The sequence below is a fragment of the Paroedura picta genome, chromosome 3 (genome assembly GCF_049243985.1).
Source record: "Paroedura picta isolate Pp20150507F chromosome 3, Ppicta_v3.0, whole genome shotgun sequence".
NCBI classification, from domain to species: Eukaryota; Metazoa; Chordata; class Lepidosauria; order Squamata; family Gekkonidae; genus Paroedura; species Paroedura picta.
In genome coordinates this window covers 35749052-35771366 of record NC_135371.1, presented here as the reverse complement: position 1 = coordinate 35771366, position 22315 = coordinate 35749052, and the positions used below count along the sequence as shown (strand labels likewise).

General features: G+C 42.0%; 1 long non-coding RNA gene across 1 annotated transcript in view; it reads left to right on the top strand.

Annotated features, from left to right (window-relative positions):
• Positions 1 to 21944, top strand: part of LOC143831083 (uncharacterized) — an 84365-nt gene extending 62421 nt beyond the window's left edge. Inside the window, exon 4 of the long non-coding RNA XR_013228698.1 lies at positions 21152 to 21944. This is a non-coding gene — a long non-coding RNA (uncharacterized LOC143831083). The remainder of the gene's footprint in view (positions 1 to 21151) is intronic.
• Positions 21945 to 22315: the final 371 nt, after the last annotated feature.

Here is a 22315-nt window from a genome sequence, read left to right as displayed (position 1 = left end):
AGTTATGTGAGGAGCAAACGTAAGTAAAGGAGGCAATAGGCCCACTGTTGGGTGCGGATGGACAAACTCTAACGGAGGATGCAGAGAAAGCAGAAAGGCTCAGCGCCTATTTTACATCTGTTTTTTCCCACAGGTCAAAGGATTTAGGCACATCTAGAGATGGCAGTAGCCAAACGATAGTGTCTGGGTGGCAGGTTGACTTGGACAGAGAGGTTGTTGAGAGGCATTTAGCTGCACTGGATGAGTTCAGATCCCCTGGGTCGGATGAAATGCACTGAGAGTGCTCAAAGAACTTACCAGAGAACTTGCAGAACCCTTGTCCATCATCTTAGGGACCTCTTTAAGGACTGGAGATGTCCCGGAGGACTGGAAGAGAGCAAACATTATTCCAATCTTCAAAAAAGGGAGGAAGGATGACCCAGGAAACTACAGACCAGTGAGTCTGACCTTTGTTGTGGGGAAGATAATGGAGCAGATATTAAAGGGAGCGATCTGCAGACATCTGGACAGTTTGGTGATCCAAGGAAGTCAGCATGGATTTGTCTCCAACAGGTCCTGTCAGATCAACCTGGTTTCCTTTTTTGACCAAGTGACAGGTTTGCTGGATCGTGGAAATTCGGTTGATGTCATTTACTTGAATTTTAGTAAAGCTTTTGATAAGGTTCCCCATGATGTTCTGATGGATAAATTGAAGGACTACAATCAGGATTTTCAGATAGTTAGGTGGATAGGGAATTGGTTAGAGAACCACACTCAAAGAGTTGTTGTCAATGGTGTTTCATCAGACTGGAGGGGTACCTCAGGGCTCGGTGCTCGGCCCGGGACTTTTTAACATATTTATTAATGATCTAGATAAGGGGGTGGAGGGACTACTCATCAAGTTTGCAGATGACACCAAATTGGGAGGACTGGCAAATACTCCAGAAGATAGAGACAGAGCTCAACGAGAACTGAACACAATGGAAAAATTGGCAAATGAAAACAAGATGCAATTTAATAAAGATAAATGTAAAGTTCTGCATCTGGGTCAGAAAAATGAAAAGCATGCCTACTCGATGGGGGATGTGCTTCTAGGTAACACTCTGTGTGAACGAGACCTTGGGGTACTTGTGGATTGTAAACTAAACATGAGCAGGCAGTGTGATGCAGCGGTAAAAAAGGCAAATGCCATTTTGGGCTGTATCAACAGGGGCATCACATCAAAATCACAAGATATTATAGTCCCATTGTATACGGCACTGGTCAGACCACACTTGGAGTACTGTGTGCAGTTCTGGAGGCCTCACTTCAAGAAGGACGTAGATAAAATTGAAAGGGTACAGAGGAGAGCGACAAGGATGATCTTGGGGCCAAGGGACCAAGCCCAATGAAGATAGGTTGAGGGACTTGGGAATGTTCAGCCTGGAGAAAAGGAGGTTGAGAGGGGACATGATAGCCCTCTTTAAGTATTTGAAAGGTTGTCATTTGGAGGAGGGCAAGATGCTGTTCCCATTGGCTGCAGAGGAAAGGACACGCAGTAATGGGTTTAAACTACAACGATATAGGCTATATATCAGGGAAAAAAATTTCACAGTCAGAGTAGTTTCACAGTCACTAGCAGTCTTCAAGCAAAGGTTGGATACACACTTTTCTTGGATGCTTTAGGATGCTTAGGGCTGATCCTGCGTTGAGCAGGGGGTTGGACTAGGTGGCCTGTATGGCCCCTTCCAACTCTATGATTCTATGATTCTCTACATGTAAGTGTCTCCCTTTTATAGTATTTCCTTTGTGTTGCCTCTCCTTTTACAAGGTCCCCTGGCCCTGCCCCTCCTGGTCTGTTTCTAATTCCCTTCCACCTGCTCCATCTGAGTAACTATAATAGGAAAGGGAAATCTTTCCTCCCTCTTTCCTCTTTGCTGCTCAAGGTTGCCTTATAACATCTCCCATTCTGGCATCCCCCAAAGTCTCAGCTTGGCCTTGTCTTCTAACCATGTCCCCTCCCTGCCTCCGTCTTGCTCCTTGCCTTATTTGTGACTGTATCAGAGTGACATGCCTGGTCCCAGCCATCTTCCTTTCTTGCATGGCTGAGTCTGGGTCATGGCCATCTGCATCTCTGGCTGCTGGGGCAGGATCTAGTCTGAACAAGGTGCTGGCTCTTGACATGAATGTTAATGTATACTTTGCCTTATATTTCCCACTGTCAAGTGGGACTTTGAAGGCTGATTGAAGAATACACTTCTTACAATCAACATTTTAAAACAGAATGTAAGAAAACCAAAATTATGCTTTTGCTCAGAAGTCCTTCAACTTATATATGTAAGACAGTGTATCAGAAAAACAGTGCCCTGGTGGAATTAGGCCCGTCTAAGCCTTTTGACATCAGTGGACTTAGAAGGGTATAACTTTTCTTTCAGCTACTGAAAATGGGAAAAACCAATACGAATAGATCAAAGTGCCTTTGGCAGATTGTTCCCAAGCAATTTTTAGGTTTTATAGATCTAAGGGAGTGATTAATTTGTGCAAACTTTGAATGTCAGAAATCTGACACAAACTTGTTATGATTCACACACAAGCATGGGGTCCTTTCCTAATGGCATTTTTGGAATCAATACCAAATTGGTTCTTGAGAGCCTGGTTAGCAGTGCCTCCATCTATGACTATAATTATCATTTGTATATAAGCCAGTTTATCTTCAGTTAAATGCAGGATAATAATGTGACATTTCCTAAAGTACGAGCTGATTGAATTATCTGTCTGAGGAAGATCTAATGAAGGTGTTTTTTAAAAAAATAATTAAAACTGGTGTACAAGGACCTCTGTGAGCTGGTAATTAAAATGCTATCTCAAGTTTTGGTCTTACTGAACTCTCCTCCAGTGAGTTGGCAAATCCAATGTCATAGTGCAGAATAAACCAGAAAATTCTGTAGATGTAAAAAAACAAAAAACATTTAGAAAAAGAAGAGTTGGCTCTTAAATGCCGTTTTTCTCTATCCAAAGAAGTCTCAAAGCGGCTTACAGTTGCCTTCCCTTTCCTCTCCCCATAACAGACATCCTGTGAGGTAGGTGAGGCTGAGAGAGCCCTGAGATTACTGCTCTGTCTGAACAGCTTTATCAGTGCTGTGGCAAGCCCAAGGTCATCTAGCTGGCTGCATGTGGAGGAGCGGGGAACCAAACCCGGCTCATCAGATTAGAAGTCCGCACTCCTAACCATTACAGTAAGCTGGCTAATGTTAATACTCAAAATGTTTGTGACTCTTACTGGATGGGATGGAGGCCAGTTCATCTAGTATCCTTCACTGATCATAGGTTTAGAAACATATTTATCTCTACTTCAGGCTATGAATACCATGGTCCTTATTTACAATTTGTTAAAATGATCATCTGTGTGTGTGCAATTCCAGTGATGTAGAAGATCTAGCTTATTATCTGTTGTTCTGTTAGATGTATAAAGCAGAGCAGACCATGGGGTCGCGATCGGTCGGACACGACTTCGCACCTAACAACAACAAATAAAGCAGAGGTTATTATTCAGATAACTATGTCTGTCTCACGATAAACCCATTATTCTATTATGTAGTTTTTTATTAAAAGATAAAATGTATTATTGTTACTGTTGCAAAGTGTGCCCTAGATGCCCCAAGGTTAAATGTCCAATATATAAATCATAGTTTGATCCACTGTGATTATTATTCATATGTTTAATGGAGCTATTTTTTTATGTGCAACTGATGCTGCCCAGAACTTTGGGAATGGCAGTGGCCCTAGTGGCTAGTCAATCAAAGTTTGTATGTATCAGGCCAATAATTATTGAGGTCAGAAAGGATCTCTCTCCAAGATCTTTTTACACTATTAGGTAGTAGCATAATGAGATTATTGGCATACAGATGACTTGTTAAATGGTTGTGCAAGTCATTTTATGATCTGGTAAGGTAAAGGTATCCCCTGTGCAAGCACTGGGTCATGTCTGACCCTTGGGGTGACACCCTCCAGCGTTTTCATGGCAGACTCAATACGGGGTGGTTTGCCAGTGTCTTCCCCAGTCATTACCGTTTACCCCCCAGCAAGCAAGCTGGGTACTCATTTTACCGACCTCGGAAGGATGGAAGGCTGAGTCAACCTTGAGCCGGCTGCTGGGATTGAACTCCCAGCCTCATGGGCAAAGCTTTCAGATGGCTGCCTTACCACTCTGTGCCACAAGAGGCTTTTATGATCTGGTACATGGCATTTATTATTCTTGTGGATTCAGTGCAAAATAGATTGGGGATAGGATCAGTCACCTGTGAACTGATCTCCTTAACCAGTTGGCTCTTGCTACTATGGGTTCCTATCCCCTTGCTGCATATGTGGCTGCTAATAGGAAAACACACACAAGGGAAAAACTGTACTGGACTAATACTACTACTGATAGCTCATTTGTAGTTCTGACATAAATGTCAGGAAACAGACAACAGAATTTTCAAACATTTAAAAAACGAATGGCACTTTTTAGTCAATGTGCAATTTTTTCTACAAGATATTTTTGTGTTGAAGATCTTGTCTTCAGATAAGATCAGACTAATCAGTGGCTGATGTGATTATGCGGAATCTGATTAACATTGGCTTGGATTGAGAAGAGCATTTTTGAGGACAGCAAGATTTCTACCCATAGAGAGTAACTTTCGTACCTTGCCCCTTGCACTGCAGCCCAAATAACCTCAAATCCATGTTTTGGGTTGCTCCAGGAGAGGGACATGAGAAAGCTGTGCTCTCTAGGCAGAAATCCTTCTGCATGTGGAAACACGCTAGTGGATTCAAGCCATTGATTCCCTGAGTTTTACAGGTGCAGAAAATAAGTAAATCCTGCTATAGCACAAAAGGTTAGGTAGGATTTGAAGGATGTGTCCAAGAATAACCATCTATGGACACCTGGTGACAGATGGAGGAGATGCTGTGTACATGACCCATGATGAGTGTAAATATCTAGCTTTGTTACTTAATTAAATGGTATATTGGGTAATCTGAGAGCTGGCTGATGCTTAGAAGAATCCAGAACATAATAGAATGAGAAACATTTCATGTATCAGTTAACTAAAATCTTGGTACAAGATGAAACGATGAAAGTCTGCATGTTGATCAGGAGCCTGATATGATTGTTTTCAAGAATGGAATGTGATCCCTGAATTGTCTAATATTTTAAGAAGTTATGCCAAGGGTCAAGAGAGAAGTTAAGATCAGGAGGGCTCTCTCTTTCACTCTCAGGCTTAAAGCCTTTTTCACAAGGGGACAGTTAGCAGGGTAGGATTGGACTGGAGATAAAGCAACATAAATATACCAAGCACATGATACAAAAAGGATATAGTGGAGGACCTGGGATAGGAGGAGAAAGCCACTCATAACATACCACAGATCAGCTAGACAAGTTGTGATTCTGATGGCTTGTCTAGCTAAGTGTGGTCAGTTTGTGATAGTCAGCTAAAAACATGAAGATAATTTGTCCAACAAACAAACATAAGGTAAAGGTAGAGGTATCCCCTGTGCAAGCACCAGGTCATATCTGACCCTTTGGGTGACGCCCTCCAGCGTTTTCATGGCAGACTCAATACGGGGTGGTTTGCCAGTGCCTTCCCCAGTCATTACCGTTTACCCCCCAGCAAGCTGGGTACTCATTTTACCGACCTCGGAAGGATGGAAGGCTGAGTCAGCCTTGAGCCGGCTGCTGGGTTTGAACTCCCAACCTCATGGACTGATAGCTTCAGACAGCTTTTCTGCTGCCTTACCATTCTGCACCACAAGAGGCCCCACAAACAAACATACGTACAAATAAATAATTTCTGAGGATCCTGTTTGAAGATTTTATTTTTATTTATTCATTCTTCTATTTATATGCTGCTCTTTTCTTGGGAGCTCACAACATAATTAGAATTACATAATAAAATAATATCTAAAAACCTGATTTAAATGATTTTTGAATAGAAGAAAATAAAAGATTATGCACGCAAGTTATGCACTCAGCAGTTCACAGCAGGCATGCCTTGTTTATGATCCTGCCATTTGGGATTCCATTCCTTTAAAAACATTTTACCTTCAGGGACATTCAGACCCGCCTTTTGTCATTTTTTCCCTTAGTAGTTATGATGGCCAGACCATAGAGTTTCCAGTGATTCCTAGATCTACCCCTTTTACTTCCAGTATCAACTTTTAATAAATACACAAGACTATCTTTTTGGATAGGTTTCTCCTGCCCTCCCCCTCCACAACCCTCCTGCCAGTTACCCGGCATCCCTCTTGGCAGTATCTATGGGTGGGCCCAATTTTCCCAGGTGAGTAGCCATGTTAGTCTGCTGCTGCAAAAATGAACAAGACTTGTGAGAACCATAAAGTCTGTTTTGGTAGTCAATTTCGTTAGGGTGTCATAAGGTTCCTGTTTATAATTCTCACAAATAGAGACTAACTACTTCCTTCCTTTCAAGCTTTCTTAGACTACTCTTACCTTTATAGACTCAGCTGGTTGCATCAGTTTGTATTTTTATGTTGTATATTTTAATAGACTGAACTAAACAGCCACCAGTTACACACACGTGCTTCAACAAAACTGATTTGTTTGAGGAAAAAATGAATTACAGCTAGAAGTTTTCTAATTTAGATAAATACACAGAAGGCTCCTTGAATTGTCGGTTGCATCATACAAACAAATAACACTTGTTTGAGGCGTTTAGATAACACTGAAAGGTCAAATTGCGTGGGAAGTTGAAGCTATGTGACTGGAACATCCAATCTGCTTTTGAGTCCTAAGAAGTAGCCACAAGAGGACCATCCTAATTGAAAATGCACCCTTCTCATTAGGGTTGTTTAGCCCTTGTAGAGAAAAATGCAAGAAAGGAATGAGGCATGTGTCTCTTTAAGCCTCCTATGGGGCTTAAAGGCGGAGATTTTCATTTGGGGAAATGGCACAGGTGAAAAGCTAGAATTCTTCTTTTCCATTGCTTTGTCTCCAGTCCATAAAAATCCCGCAGCTGCCTTTAAGGCCAAAAACATTACCGGGAAATTTACAGTGCAATCCTAAGCAGAGTTGTGCCTTTCAGATGCCCAACTGCATGTTATATTTTACATGCTTTTGCCACAGAGACTCACGGCCATCCAGCAGCTATCAGTTCTTTAAGGAAACTCTACAACCCCCCCCCCACGCCCCTTCCATGACTGAACTATTTGATCTCCCCAGGGATATGTCAGTGTTGTTATTCATGTTGTGTTGTGATTGTTACCTGATAGATTATTTTGTGCAATGTTATGGATTGTTATAATGTTCTATGTAATTTTGTGCAACGTTCCGTGTAAACCATCAGAGCCATAGGGAATGGTGGTATCAAAATTCAAATAAGTAAAATAATAATAAATAAATATTTAGAAGCACCCAACTCTAGTTGGCACTACTGTTTAAGGGGAGGAGGAGCCCCTGCCTTGTCCCCTCACTGTGTTCCCAACCTGAACAGCCCCAGGAGGGGCAAGTGCAGCCTTCTGACAGAAAATAACACAAGCAGGACCATTTGGGGGTCAGAAAAAATGGCACATGGAAACCCCTGCTTCTTCCATACTGTGGTTCCAACCACAGTCAGCTCCCTGCTCTCTTTCTAAACTGAGTTGTCACTAGGAATTTGTGACAGGTATCCTGTGGTAAGTCTCAGTTGGGGTCATTTGTTAAATATAATGTGTAGTTCAACCCTAAGTCCACTGAAGAAACAACTAAGAATAGTGTAGATCTCCTTACTATTGAACTGAAAGCCACAAACTTCTAAATTTGTGTGGGCCCTAACCTAAATTTTAAACATACTAAAGCAAAGAAAGAGAGAAGGAAAAAAAAGACAGCATCTTTCTTACCGATAAGCATCTATCCTGGATTCCATAATGTAACTGAAGAAACTGTGCTACAGATGTCTGATAATGATCATAATAATTTGCTTGTGCATGCCTAATATTTGTTTATACCACCAGCTGTTTCAGGCTCTTTGGCATGCTCTCAGTGTGGAAAAAAAACCCTGTTAATGACTTTTGTTTCCTTGACAACAGGTGAAATATCACTCAGCAAGAGACACAGAATGCACTTGGGATAGAATCCTGTTTTTAAAAAACCCAAAATATACTAACATTGATCAGCTAGGACTGAATTGTTTCTCTTTATTTAGTTTTTCTTTTTAAATGAATACATAAAAAGCAAAAACAATATAATACCACATTAAACTTCCGCTCAATAAAATTTCAGGAACAGAAGCCACAGCAACAAATCAACTTATAACCATGAAGTAAGCACCAGCATGGTATATTGGTGGACTATAATCTGGGGAACAGGCTCGAGTCTCTATTGCTTCATGTGAAGCTTGTGGGTGGTCTTGGGCCAGTCACAGGTCTCTCAGAACTCTCTCAGCCCACCTACCGCACAAGTTAGTTGATATGGAGAGGCAAAGGCAATTGTAAGTCGCTTTAAGACTCCTTAGGCTAGTGAAAACTGGGGTATGATGTCTTTTCTTCACCATAAGGACAGACAATCAGGTCAGACTTCCACTGAGACCTAAACATAATAAGGATTGTGTCAGTTAAATATTGTTCAGAGGGATTTAAGGAATGTGCAACCACAGGTGCATCCCCAGAAAAGGCCTCATGTCCAGTAAATCAAAACCAGTTTAAAATGCTACATTCATAAGCAATAGGTAATCTAAGAGTGTCCACAGAATTAGAATAGCTAATTGTCGAACAATATTCAAGAATCATCACAACAGTTCTCAAAGAAATAGAGATTGTATTACTGGACTGTTTTTAATTTTTAATGGATCTTTGCCTTAGCTTGCAATTATTAATATACTAGCTTTAAAGCCCGTTCCTAAGAACAGGCCTTGAAAGGGTCCCCTCCCCTGGCCTGCGGCCAGGCAGCTTAAGGTGGCCTTGGGTGGCAGCTTGCAGCCAGATCCAGTGGGGTGGGTGAGGGCTAGGCAGCTTGTTATCAGGGCTGGGACAGAGCTCCTTAGCAGTCAGCTAGTCAGCTCCTGAGCAGTTCTTAATGAGCACTCAGCAGGCTGGGAGGCCCTTGTCAGCAGGCCCAGCCTAGCAGGCCAAGAGGCCCTCGTTAGGAGGCCCTCCACCATGATCCTTTGCCCAGGGCCTCTCCCCTTACCTGCTGCTGGCTCCAGGCACTGAGGCATCTGAGAGCAAAGAGGCTAGAGTCCAGGGACGAAGGAGGGGAGCTGCAGGGGCAGGGCCAATCAGGGCAAAGCTGGCTGCACCCTGATTGGCCCTATTCCAACGTGGATAGCCAGACATGTCCCACCCCCTAGGCTGTTTCAGAAATATATAGAGGAACAACAATGGATAAGGATTCTTAAACAGTGTGTTCTGATCAACAATGGAAGTAAATATTAAAAAGGACAAATCTTGTTGCGGTATAAGCCAATGAATCACTTGTGTTTTCTGGAGGAGGTAGCTAGGACAGGAATCATTCTCTGGTTTTAATTTTTTAAATCCTTTGAACATTGGCCAAACATACTTGAGTGTTTTTTTTTTTACTGCCTGAAGTTTCCCTCCTCTTTTGTGTTCTTTTACCCCTCTCTGTGGTTTAAATTACCTCAGATGTTATGACTCAAATATTATTTAAAATACTTAAGGTATTTCATTAGAACACACACACACTGAATGACCAGTCCTAAGTAGGCCTACTCAGAAGGAAGTCTCATATTATTTAATGGGACTTGTTTGCAGAAAAGTGTCCTTAGGATTCCAGACTGAGAGACAGATTTCATGAAGCAGACAAAAACTCCCAGTCTTTGTCTATATACAGAAGGGAGAAAAATCACTAAACGTTGTTTGAGAAAAGAGATCCATTTCCAAGACGTCTTTGAAATGAAGAACTATTCATTTCAAGACAATATCCCACAGAATGACTAATAGCCACAGAAGGTGCCTGCCCTTTTCTAATAAATAATGTTCTTTTTACATATCCACTAGCACACTCCTGCAATCAGTTGATTAATGATCTCTCTTACAAAATAGCAGAAGCAGCCACCGGCTTGATTTTGGGATGACTGGACGTTTTAAACATATAAGCAACCTTTTACACCAGGCTGGTACTGCTCTTTAGGTACTTCTACTCTACAATCAGGTTCTTTGAAATTCAGATACCTTGTACAGCATGAATGAATACACCTGTGAAGTAAGAGAAAATTAATTTTTTTGAGGGGAGGGGGTTGTAAAATGAGACAAAGTCTGGGTCCGGCTTTGGTGACCAGCATATACTGAAGGTCTCCCACTGACTGCTGACTCCAAAATCCATCATCTTGTGGGAGGGGTTAAGTCTTGTGTACATATTCTGACATGATTAATGTTACCTGTCCTGAGCCTCACAGGAAGGGTGGGGTATAAAAATATTTTTAAAATTATTTATTTTACCCAAAGCTAGGAGAATGTAAAGCGCCTGGCCTTATTAACCAATGTTCAGTTGTCAGATATGGCTCATAGCTGGCAGCCACTGATAGACTTTTTTTTTTGCCATCAAGCTGCAGCTAACCTATGGCAAGACTATGAGTTTAGTGAGGCAAGAGACATTCAGGAGCAGTTGGCTGTTGCCTGCTTCTGTGTCATGACCTTGATATTCCTTGGTGGTCTCCCATCCATATACTAACTTGGCTGACCATGTTTAGCTTCTGAGATCTGATGAGATCAGGCTAACTTGAGTTATCCAGGTCAGAGCACTGAATTTATTTTTGTTTTATTTGATTTTTGACAAACACAAAAACTATTCATAATATATCGTCAATGTGATTAGATAGAGCAAGAACCTTCTTCCTTTTAAAAAATTTATAAGTGTATTACGCATTTATGGAGCCTCTTGTGGCTCAGGGTGGTAAGGCAGCCGACATGCTGTCTGAAGCTCTGACCATGAGGCTGGGAGTTCGATCCCAGCAGCCGGCTCAAGGTTGACTCAGTCTTCCATCCTTCCAAGGTCGGTAAAATGAGTCCCCAGCTTGCTGGGGGGTAAAACGGTAATGACTGGGGAAGGGAATGGCAAACCACCCTGAATTGAGTCTGCCAAGAAAACGCTAGAGGGCGTCACTCCAAGATATGACTTGGTGCTTGTACAGGGGATACCTTTACCTTTTATTATGCATTTAGAAGAAGAGCTTTTTTTTTCTCTCTCCTTGAACTATTACTAATGAATTTTATTGGATGACTCTTGAGTACCAGTATTGTACTAGGAATTACTTGTCTTCTCCCTGCATTTGAGAAACTGCCTCTCTACCTATGTCCCCTAAAGAGTACTACGCTCTACCAACACCAACAAACTGGTGATCCCCAGTCATTGACCAGAGACAGGGCTTTCTCAATCTTGGCCCCCACCTGGTGGATGAGCTCCCAGAGGACATTAGGGCCCTGTCAGAGCTAAAGCAATTCCACAGGGCCAGTAAAAGAGAGCACTTCTGCCAGGCTTTCAGCCAAGACAACTGAAACAAACCTTTACTGTTTACTGTATGTATCATTTATGAGAGTTCTAACGTAAACTGCCCTGAACTGAAAGGTCAGTATAGAAATGTAATAAATAAAATAAAATAAATAATTCAGATCACTCATCTTTTTATAAATTACATGTTTCCTCTTAGTGCCCTTCCAAAGCAGTTATTTTCTCCAGGAGAACTTGTGCCTTCCTTCCTTCCCCCCTCTTTCTTTTTGTTTTTCTTTCTCTGTCTCTTTCTTTCATCTGTCTTTCTCTCTTTCATTTTCATCAAGGTTTCCAGACCCCAACCTAGAAGTTGGCAACCCAGCTGGCTGCATATGGAGGAGGAGTCAGGAATCAAACCCAGCTCTTGAGATTCCAGTCTGCTACTTTTTAACTATAGAGCCTCTTGTGGCGCAGGATGGTAAGGCAGCTGTCTGAAAGCTTTGCCCATGAGGCTGGGAGTTCAATCCCAGCAGCCGGCTCAAGGTTGACTCAGCCTTCCATCCTTCCGAGGTCGGTAAAATGAGTACCCAGCTTGCTGCTGTGGGGTAAACAGTAATGACTGGGGAAGGCACTGGCAAACCACCCCGTATTGAGTCTGCCATGAAAACGCTGGAGGGCGTCACCCCAAGGGTCAGACATGACTCGGTGCTTGCACACGGGATACCTTTACCTTACTCTTTAACTACTTTGCACACTGGATCTCAAGATTTTTATTTATTTATTTATTATTGAACTTATATACCGCCCATCCTGACCTGCTGACTCAGGCTGGTTCACAACAATTAAAATACAATTAAAACCAAACTAAAAAAAACAACACCTCCAAGATCAACTGGGGAATGGGGTGAAAGAGGGCCATAACCCAGGAAGGGCACATGTATTCCATGTGTAACTATGTCATAGATTCACATAACTACCATACAGACTGCTTTAACAATGATTCTATCAAGTTATTTATTGGATATGGGACAAAATATGTCAGTTGCATTGATTTCAGCTACTAAGTGTCAGTCTTTAAATTGGTATTAAATATTTCATTAGGAGATTCAATCTTCAACTTTCATTGCTCAATTCATTCAGGTCTAATGAAGTAGCCAGGAGTGGTCATGCCATAACAAATTCATTCAGTTTTAAGTTCTAGTGATTTTTTATTGTTATTTGTATTTTTTCCAATGTGATTTTTTAAAATGTCGAACTCATCTCATTGTTTCTGAGAAGTCTGACTACATTTTGATAATGTTCTTCCTTTTCCAATTGAGCTTGAAAGTCTTCTTGCATGGATAGGGAATAGTATGGATTTGCGGTTATTTGGTTTAAGAATATTGCTTCAGAGGAATGTCATTATCCATGTTTATTGTTGTTAAGTGGTTACTGGGAATAACAGACTGCTGACACCAGATGGGGAGGAAAGAACAGATGATCCTAAAGGACATCTGAGAATCATTAGAGTGTATCTGGGGAATGTTCAAAAGCAAACTAGGATCAAACAGTGGCCACTGTTCATGCCTGATACCAGAAAATGTATAGGAAATATTCAAGCGGATACTTCGGAGTTTATGAGGCTTTTAAAGAGTTTACAGGTTTTTTCGGATTCTCTTGTGAACAATATAATGCTCATACTTCATTGTACTGACAGGAGTTTGACTCAGGGCAAGAATGCAGAACAGAAATTCACTTGCAGGTCACAAGGCAATGGGATCTAAACTGAATGTCAGAAAATCAAGCTATAAGAATTTAGGGACACAAGATCCTTGAATTCTTAGGGGGATGAGTATTTTAAAGGGGTCATGGGTAAAATATTTAAGTAGAATATTTAAAAATGCTTAAGAATAGCAGCTATTATATATTTAGATTTGACAGTTTTATTTCTAATATATCTTTGTGAACTACAAATGGGTTTGAGGGGGTTGATTGGCTGGTTTGGCAGGGAATTATCATATGGCTGTGCATGGATGCTGTGACACAGTTTACTAATGTAACAGGATTAACTTTTGTTTATATATTCCTACTGTTATGATGGTCAGTTCTTAGTCTGACGAAGAGTGCTTGCACTCAAAAGCTCACGCCTTGAATAAATTTTCGTTGGTCTTAAAGGTGCTACTGGACTCTGATTTTATTGAGCTTTTATTTAATTTCTACATTTCCAGCAATTCTTGTTACTAAAATGTGCACTAAAATATACAGCGATGGCAGGAAGATTATAGAAGTTCTTGTTGGTTGTGAGGAAATCATTAATTTTGTTAGTCAGAAATACGACAGCTCCATCATGTGAGGTAGAGTAGCTACAACCTTGTGTTACTTCACATGTCAGACTGTGACGTGAAGAAAATGTCCTTCTTCAGATATGCTGGGGAAAAGCAGTTTGAGAGTTCAGCTGTTTGGAAGCCCGCAGAAGTAAGCAAAAAATAAAACAAAGACAATCCTGTTGGTCTCCTACTGGTGGAACAGTGTTGCAAGGAAGCAAGGACCTTTAATGTCTCAAAAAGCCTAACTGCCTAACTGAAATACAACACTGAAATAATAGTCAGAGAACAATCTGAGATAGGCTAAAGTGATGATGCAGTGTGTGCCTTTACAAATGGCATGTACCTTTCAATTAGTAGACCTATAAAGACAGCATGTACCTATAAAGCATAATGCAAGCACTGTTTGGAGATATTAAAGTGGATTACAGGAGGATTTGTGCTTCTTTCAAAATTGACTATGGTTTTAACAATCAGAAAGATGTGCCTAATACAGCAGGACATTAAATATTCAAGGAGTACCAAAGCAAATTTATTAAAACCACAATATATTTTTTGTAGACATGCCTCATTGGGGGGAATTGGATTCAAGGCATCTCCAAATACAAATCTGCTGGGTCTGTTTTTGAGTCAAATTCTTGAAGCTTCTTGAATATTTCAGTCCTACTGTCTATTCAATAAATGATCCATCATTCCCCCCCACCACCAAAGAGGCAGGCAGAAGTGGGCAGAATGATTATTCCACTGATGTTATTCAAATAAAACTAGCATTGTGAAAGAAAACAAGACATTACACTGACAACATCAAAATGAGTAACAACAGCAGCTGATGTTGTACAATCCATTTAAGTACTTTTCATTCCTCCTTTTGTTGTATGAAAATACAGTAAAATAGTTCTAATGTGCTGGCAATGGAATTTTGAATTAATGGATAGTCTTGTAAGTAAAAGGTAAAGGTATCCCCTGTGCAAGCACCGAGTCATGTCTGACCCTTGGGGTGACGCCCTCCAGCGTTTTCATGGCAGACTCAATACGGGGTGGTTTGCCAGTGCCTTCCCCAGTCATTACCGTTTACCCCCCAGCAGCAAGCTGGGTACTCATTTTACCGACCTCGGAAGGATGGGTCAACCTTGAGCCGGCTGCTGGGATCGAACTCCCAGCCTCATGGGCAAAGCTTTCAGACGGCTGCCTTACCACTCTGCGCCACAAGAGGCTCCTGGATAGTCTTGTAGGAAGGTAGATTTATAATCACCTCAGCCTGTGCCATACATTCAGACTTTTAAGCAGAATTCCAGCCTTCTACATCTGCTGAAGTCAGTGGTCTTGAAAAGGCGGAACTCTGCTTAGGTTTCATAACATAAGTGAATGGAAATATTTTGCACAGACATACCTACTGCGTGTAGAGGCCATTGCTAGGAAATGAAGAGACAAACCTGCTGAAGTGCAACTTCTTTTGCTTATCAGACCATTGAGTTGCAGACAATAGCTGGATTTTCCCCCCTGAAGCTATCGAGGCAGCGACCCAAGAAAATACTGCCCTTAGAATTCATGAACAAAGCAGAGATGTGTGAAAGAACATATATACTCATGAGGTCTCGATAGATCAACAACATTTCTGTCTCACTGTTTTGACCTGGACTCCATTTCAAAAACAGATTTATAAATAACTTCTTTCATCACCTTCAAAAGAATTTCTCAGGAAGGATCCACTGTGAGATTAGAATTCTTTCACAAATTCAAGATAATGAATCTTTCAGTGCTTAGCAGGGACCTTGGATTGCTAACACTTTATAGGTGCTGTTTGCCCATCTCGCTCCTCATAGTTGGTGTTCCACTATCCTATATTATATTTTATTCTGACATTATTGATTAGTTGGCTATCCCAGCAGAGTTGCCTAGACCCCAGATTCTGTTCTGGAATTATGTTCTTCTCTGGACACTGATGAGTCAGCTAGAGTTAATCAGTGGTAAGAAAAAAGCCACTTAAACCATGTGCTTTTGATGGCTCTTTTTGAGATTTTGTATGGAAATAAGAGAAGGCCTGTAAGGAGAGAGCTCCTCAGTTGCTTAGCCTTTGTAGAAGTCTTGAAGTAACACCTGACCAACTCTGGCCTGTACGTCCTAAGGTGATGTTATGGGTGGTTTCCTTGTAATCCTGTAGTCACAGATTGATGGGGTGTACCACCAAACCCCTCCCTGCAAAGCCCATAGGCTTTAACTGTAACTTTCTTGTGGCATCCAGAAAGGAAAATGTTGTTAGCCTTCCATAACCTAATGTTTTAGACCTTGTTTCTCACTCTTGTTATTGATTTTAAAAAAAACTTACAGAGAAAGACAGTTCTAAAAGCCTTCTTTCAAAACATTGCAGATTTTAGAAGAAATATTTTTGCAGAATCTGGACTAAAATGATAAAACTCAAAAACTGAATAACGGCATCTGACTTCACTGGTAATTGTATTGTTACTATTGAGAAAGTAGCTAGTCCTCCTTGGCCTTCAGTTTTATAGTGGCTTCCTAGCAGAGAATCCTCTCCCAGTTTCTTTCCTTTGAATTATATTGCCCAGGTTTTTTTATTTTGATTCTCACCAGCCTCTGTGTTTCTTACTACTGTCCAAAGACACAAAACTGATTAATGCATATGGTGGTAATACTCTGTCAACTTAAGTGAGGAAAACAACTGAGCAATTTGGTAGAGCTCTCCCAGAAGATGGAAGTCAAGCATTAGGAACTTGTCTCAACACAGAGTACTTGTCTCAAATGTTTAACACAGAGTAAAAAAATACCTCCCAAAGAAATGAATCTTGCTCCGTTTGGAAGGAAGAAAAGGAAAGAGTGGCTGCGACTGCTAGGGGACCGCCAGTTGACACCTGTATGACGGGGCTATTGCGTGGCCCAGTAAGAGTGTGCCAGGATGGTGCACTTGGCGGCTGGTGTGGGAGGCAGGTTCATGGGCGCCTATATAAAGCGCCATGTGGAGGAAGCCTGCTCTCTCCGCCAGCTTCACTACTAGACAGTTTTGCTGTCTGGGACCAAGTGGCTCAATGGGGCGAGCTTGGTGGGGGGCTTGAAGTTGGTGTTGAGCTTGGGGGGGGGGCTTGAAGTTGGTGTTGAGTGGACTCAGTGAGTGGTGGTTGCCACCTTGGGGCTCATTGGTATATCCCACCCTTCTTAATCCACTGAGCAGCAACAGGTGGGTGACAGGGTGACAGGGAGTAGGAGATGCCTTCGTGATGCAATTTGCATGCTGTGGGGGCAGGGGCCATGAGTAGTGGTAGGGAGGTTTCTCCCCTGGGAATGGCCAGGGTGCCCAGTGCAGGGGTGGGGAGGAGTTGGTGGGGAGGAAAAACAGTTAATTCAAGGGCTAAATCCTCTCTCCCCAGCATGGCCCTCCTCCACATCGGTGCTGTTCATATGTGCATATTATCTTTTATTGATGAACACAGAGAGAGATGCTTTTCATTGCACCTGTTTTCTTCTTATTAAAAATGTGTGGCCTGTCAATGTTTGTTTACAGCAACCTTTCTCAACTTTTTTATTGTTGAGAAACCCCTGAAACATTCTTCAGCCTTTGAGAGACATCAGAAATGGCACAATCATGAAAATTATAATTGGGAAGAATAGCTGTTTACATGCTTACCTGGGGGGGGGGGTGCAGCTGACATGACCATATTTGGTTATATCCAGCTGATAAGTATTATAATTTAAATATATATATATATACTGAAAATTAACTCCACCCTACTTGAGAAACACTTCCTAGGCTGTCAAGAACCCCTGGTTGAGAAAGCCTGGTTTATAGCTTTAAAAATAATTAACTATTATTAACACATGTTTTGTTGACACTAAACTGTTCTTTCTTAAATTGTCTTATCTGAAGATCTCATTGTTCTAAACCAAAGGCTGATAAATATATTTTGAATGTCAAAACGCAGGCTAAGAGAACTGGATCTGTGTTCCCTTCCCTATCCTGCCTATACATTTTTGCGCTAGGAATGCCAGCCTCCAGGTGGTTCCTGAATTACAATTAATCTTCAGGTTACAGAGGCCAGTTGCCCTGGAGAAAATGGGGGCTTTGTAGAGTGGACACTATGGCATTGCATTCCATTGAGGTCCCTGTCCTCCCCTGGCTCCATTCCCAACAAGTGTTTCCCAACCTGCATCTGGCAACCCTACCACCCCCATTCCACACACCAGTGGCCAGGGGGACCTGGCAACCCTATTCCATGCTTATTTGATTTTCCCAGGAAGATCATACTAAACTAAAGATTTAGGTGTACACTCACAACTATTTTTTTAAGTTCTTCCTTTCATTATCAAGCAATGTACAAATGCAGCAAACCATCTCAGTGCGAAGGGGTTAGTCTGTCATAGCAAAATAAAACAAATGTCCACTAGCCCCTTAAAGAGAGAATAACATTTAATTCAACATGAGCTTTCATGAGTCATGACTCACCCTGGAGTACTTTTGTGTGTGTGGAGTACAGTCACATTAAATATCATGCACTCTAAGTATGGTGAACACATCAAGAGTCACACAGAATACAGACAGCTGAGGTGAAGTGGAAAAAAGCCGAATGGGGACTAAGACTGCATAATAAGGCTGTCTCATAAATTTGTGTTGGAGAGAATACTGGCGTGGAGGGATTGAGGTTGTGATGAAAAACAGGAATGAGCATTTAAGAATATGCCCTCAACGCTAGGAAGAAAATCCACAGTGGCTTCCTAAAAACTTCATGTGAAATCCCCCTGCTTTCAATTAAGCCAGTGCCAGAAGGAGGGCTAGAGGCTGGATTTCTGCTGACAACAATATTCATCTGAAGAAAAATATCCCAGTTTATAACAGCTGGGGAATAGCAGATTTAAGGAGATAGACTAAAGTGCTTTCAAAATGATTGATAGTCCTAAAGGAACGATAACATTCAAGAAAAAATATGTGTTTATCAATCATTTCTAAACATTAAGTTAACTGGTAGCTTCAACGTCTTAATTCTGGTTTAATGTTTATTTGTGCAATATTTTGTACTAACATATTGCCAGGCGAGCCGTGGAGAGGTGGGCTGCTACCTCCCTGCAACCTGTGCATTGTTGGGCAGATTTTACTTGTAATTTCTTCATTCAAAAATAACAAATCTACTTTTGTCATAAGAATTCTGCCCCTGCCCCCGCCCCAATTTTGCAGTCTCTTATTCTTCAGGCATATTCTGATTCTCTTAGGTGGCTAATAAAAGCTCTTGAAAGAGGTCCTGGTGTGATCCCTCCATGAGTGAAGATGATAGTTTGAGGGACATCCCCCCCCCCAACAACTGAACTTTGCCTGTAAGGACTAAGATGAAAACAAATTTCAGATCCTGTTTACTTTCATGTCAATGATAAATGCTAACAAAGAAAATGATGAGTACTGAACTAGAAGAGTCTTGAGAAATACACATTTCTTCTTGATGCAATATAAATAGCTTTAGCTGCATAATCCTGTTTCAAGTTCTGAAGGTCAGAAAGTCATTAATCAACAATGAATGGTTGGTAAGATGAGACTATAGTGGATCAAGGACGATTTTGATGATGTTATTCTTGAGAATGTCGATACATTACAAAAGTTAATAAGCTCATATGTTTCCTGCTTTCCCAGAATGATAGGACCTTTCTGGAGTAGGATGTTTTACTGATGTATTCCTATGCAAGGACTGATTATTGGAGATTCATGCCCTTTTTTGTAATGTCTGTTTAGTTACATATGTCGACGTTGAACATGGAAAATTAATAATCTGTAATGCCAGTCCATAAGGCAGTATCACTTCTCACAAAGTGCCTTTGAGGACACGCCCATATCTTTAAGAGTCTTCCTTGTCAACCAGCTGACACTTCCTTCTCCTCCACTATCTGCATTCCATGGCTTAAAATGCTTCTTTCAAGCCTCTTCCTAGGCAAAGCTGCCTGTGTGTATATACCTGCCAATCATCCATGCTCATTTAAGAATCTTCAAACTGTCACTGCATGCTTAAGAAGACACATTACAAAAACAGAAAAGATAGTTTTGCATTCCCAGTGAATAATTTCAAAATTATTTCTATACTAGGGGCAAAGCCTGTTGCACCCAGGAATACAATGGGTGTAAGCACATACACCTGCACTGTGACTTTCATGGGTTCTGGCCCTCCTTTCCATGCTCAGTCATTAGATCTAGTTTGGTGAAGTAGTTAAAGAGTAGCAGACTGGAATCTCAAGAGCTGGGTTTGATTCCTGACTCTATATGCAGCCAGCTGGGCTGCCAACTTACAGGTGGAGTCCTGGAAACCTTCAGGAAGATGAAAGAGAGAAAGACTGGATGAGAGAGGGGGGGGGGAGGAGGGAAGGAAGGCATCAGTCCTCCTAAAGAAAACAGCTGATTTGGAGGAGCACTGGCCCTCCTAACCCCAACCCCATGTCTATATAGGTCCCAACTATCCCCACCTTTCCACCCAACGCCACTTCTCCCAAAGGCAAGTTGTGGAGAGGTGGGCTGCTACCTCCCTACAACCTAAATCTTTAAAAGGCTGGGTGAGAAAGGCTGGTGGGGGGGGGGCTGCCACCTTCCTCCCCACCACATTTCCCAAGGGCTGGGCCAGGGTGGCAAGGCCACAGGGGAGCTACCTCCTTCCTGCACATTCCTCCACAACTCCCAAAGGCCAGGCTTGGTGGACAAGCCCATAGGGGGGCTGCCTCTTTCCCACCTGACCACACATATCCTAAAGGCCGGGCTGGTCAGGGAAGTCCTTAGGGGTCTGCCTCCTTCCCACCCATCCCTATCTCCCAAAGGACAGCCCAGGCAGGGAAGGTTGGGGAGGCTGCATTCTTCCCACCCACCTCATATCTCCCAAAGGTTGGACCATGCTGAGTAGGGAAGGCCATAAGGTGTGGGCTGCCTCCTTCCTGACCCCCACATCTCCCAAAGTCTGGGTGAAGTTGAGTAGGAAAGGCCATGGGGGAGCTGAATTCCTTCCCATTCCTCCCAAAGGGCAGGCTGGACAGGTAAGGCTGTGGGGGGGGACTGCCTCCTTCCCACTGCCCATATCTCCAAAGGGCCAGGCTGGGTGAGAAAGGCTGCTGGATCCCACAAACCAGGGTTCAGATTCCAAGGTTGTTGCAAGAGTTCCTCATTACTCTACTCAGCTTCCAGCTGCATCTCCTTTGCTTGTCAGCCCATCTGGATGACCTGTGCCAATTAAGCAATGCCAGTTAAATGCTGAAAGAGAGCTCCAGTCTAAAAGGCACCACACCAGTTGCTGATTGCAGACGACTGGGAGTCATCACAAAGTGAGGACTGAAAGGCTGGGAGGCCTGGGTTGTGGACAAAACCTGTAACCTGCTCCTTCTGCTGATGCCGTTGGACTGCCTGAAGGAGCCCTTGACTCACTGGAATAATACATTAATTGCATTCTGTCTATTCCTTGGCATTTTGTTTTTGAAGTATTGATTATCTCTGCCTCCCTTGCAGCTCATCTGTGCTTCCTCCCAGCAGAGAGCTAAAACCTGAGACCAGGTTTTCCCTTGCTTCCCTCCGTTGCTTGGGTGAGGCCGAGAATGGAGCAACTTACCACCTTTAAGAGAGGCCAGCACCTCTTTCACCCAGCAAGCAGCAGGAAGTGGAAGAAGATGACAGATAAGTTCCATGATTGGCCCTCATTTGGAAGAATGCTTTATCCCTGGGCATATGCCCAGGAAGGGCCAATCAGGTAGGGAGTGCGTTGTCTGCATTTAATGGAAACTAATTGGCCCTCACTGGCAGATCTAAACTGATTGGCCCTCACTGACAAAGTGCAATATGAACTGATGGCCCTCATTTTCAGAGTGTTCTCTCCCTATTGGCTACATACCCCCAGGGAGGGTCAGTCAGGTAGGGGCTGAGTTGTCTGCATGCAATTTGAACTGATTGGTCCTCATTGGCAGATTACAATTTGAACTGATTGACAGTGACAGAGTTGAAATTTGAACTTCAACTTTATAATGTGAAGCGATTTTTAGATTAATATATTAATCCTGAACACCATTAAGTGGAACTAGAACCAAGTTCATAGTGGGATTCGAACGTAATTCACGCATAGAGACTACTTCTGCCTGTTTACATACAAACCAGAGCCAAATTTTTTGCTGAGATTTTACCCAGTCTAAAATCTTATTCTGTTACTGAGAAGATAATCTTTCTTGTATTTTGTTCTGATGAGTATGTATGATGAGTATGTAACATATAAAATGTCATTATATGCCCTGGAAGTAATAAAAATACCATGACAGCAGTTACAGTTTTAATTTGGTATGCCATTTTTTACTGCTATATGACTTTATATTTTTATTTTATATTGTATTGTAAGCCGCCGCGGGCTAGCTGGTCGAGGAGTGGCTGCATAGAAATCAAATAAATAATACAATACAATACAATACAATACAATACAATGAATTATCCTATTTGAATAGCTCATTTTATTTTATCATATACTTGTAAATGTGCTACTGTTTATATTGTTATTGCTATTTTGTAAAGGCCTATGACCATACATATATATATCCTGAACATATACAACTATTTTCAGCTAGTGTCTACCATATTGTGGCTGGTTCAGGAAGCAAGCTGTTCATATGAACCTACCCACCAATTTTTGTT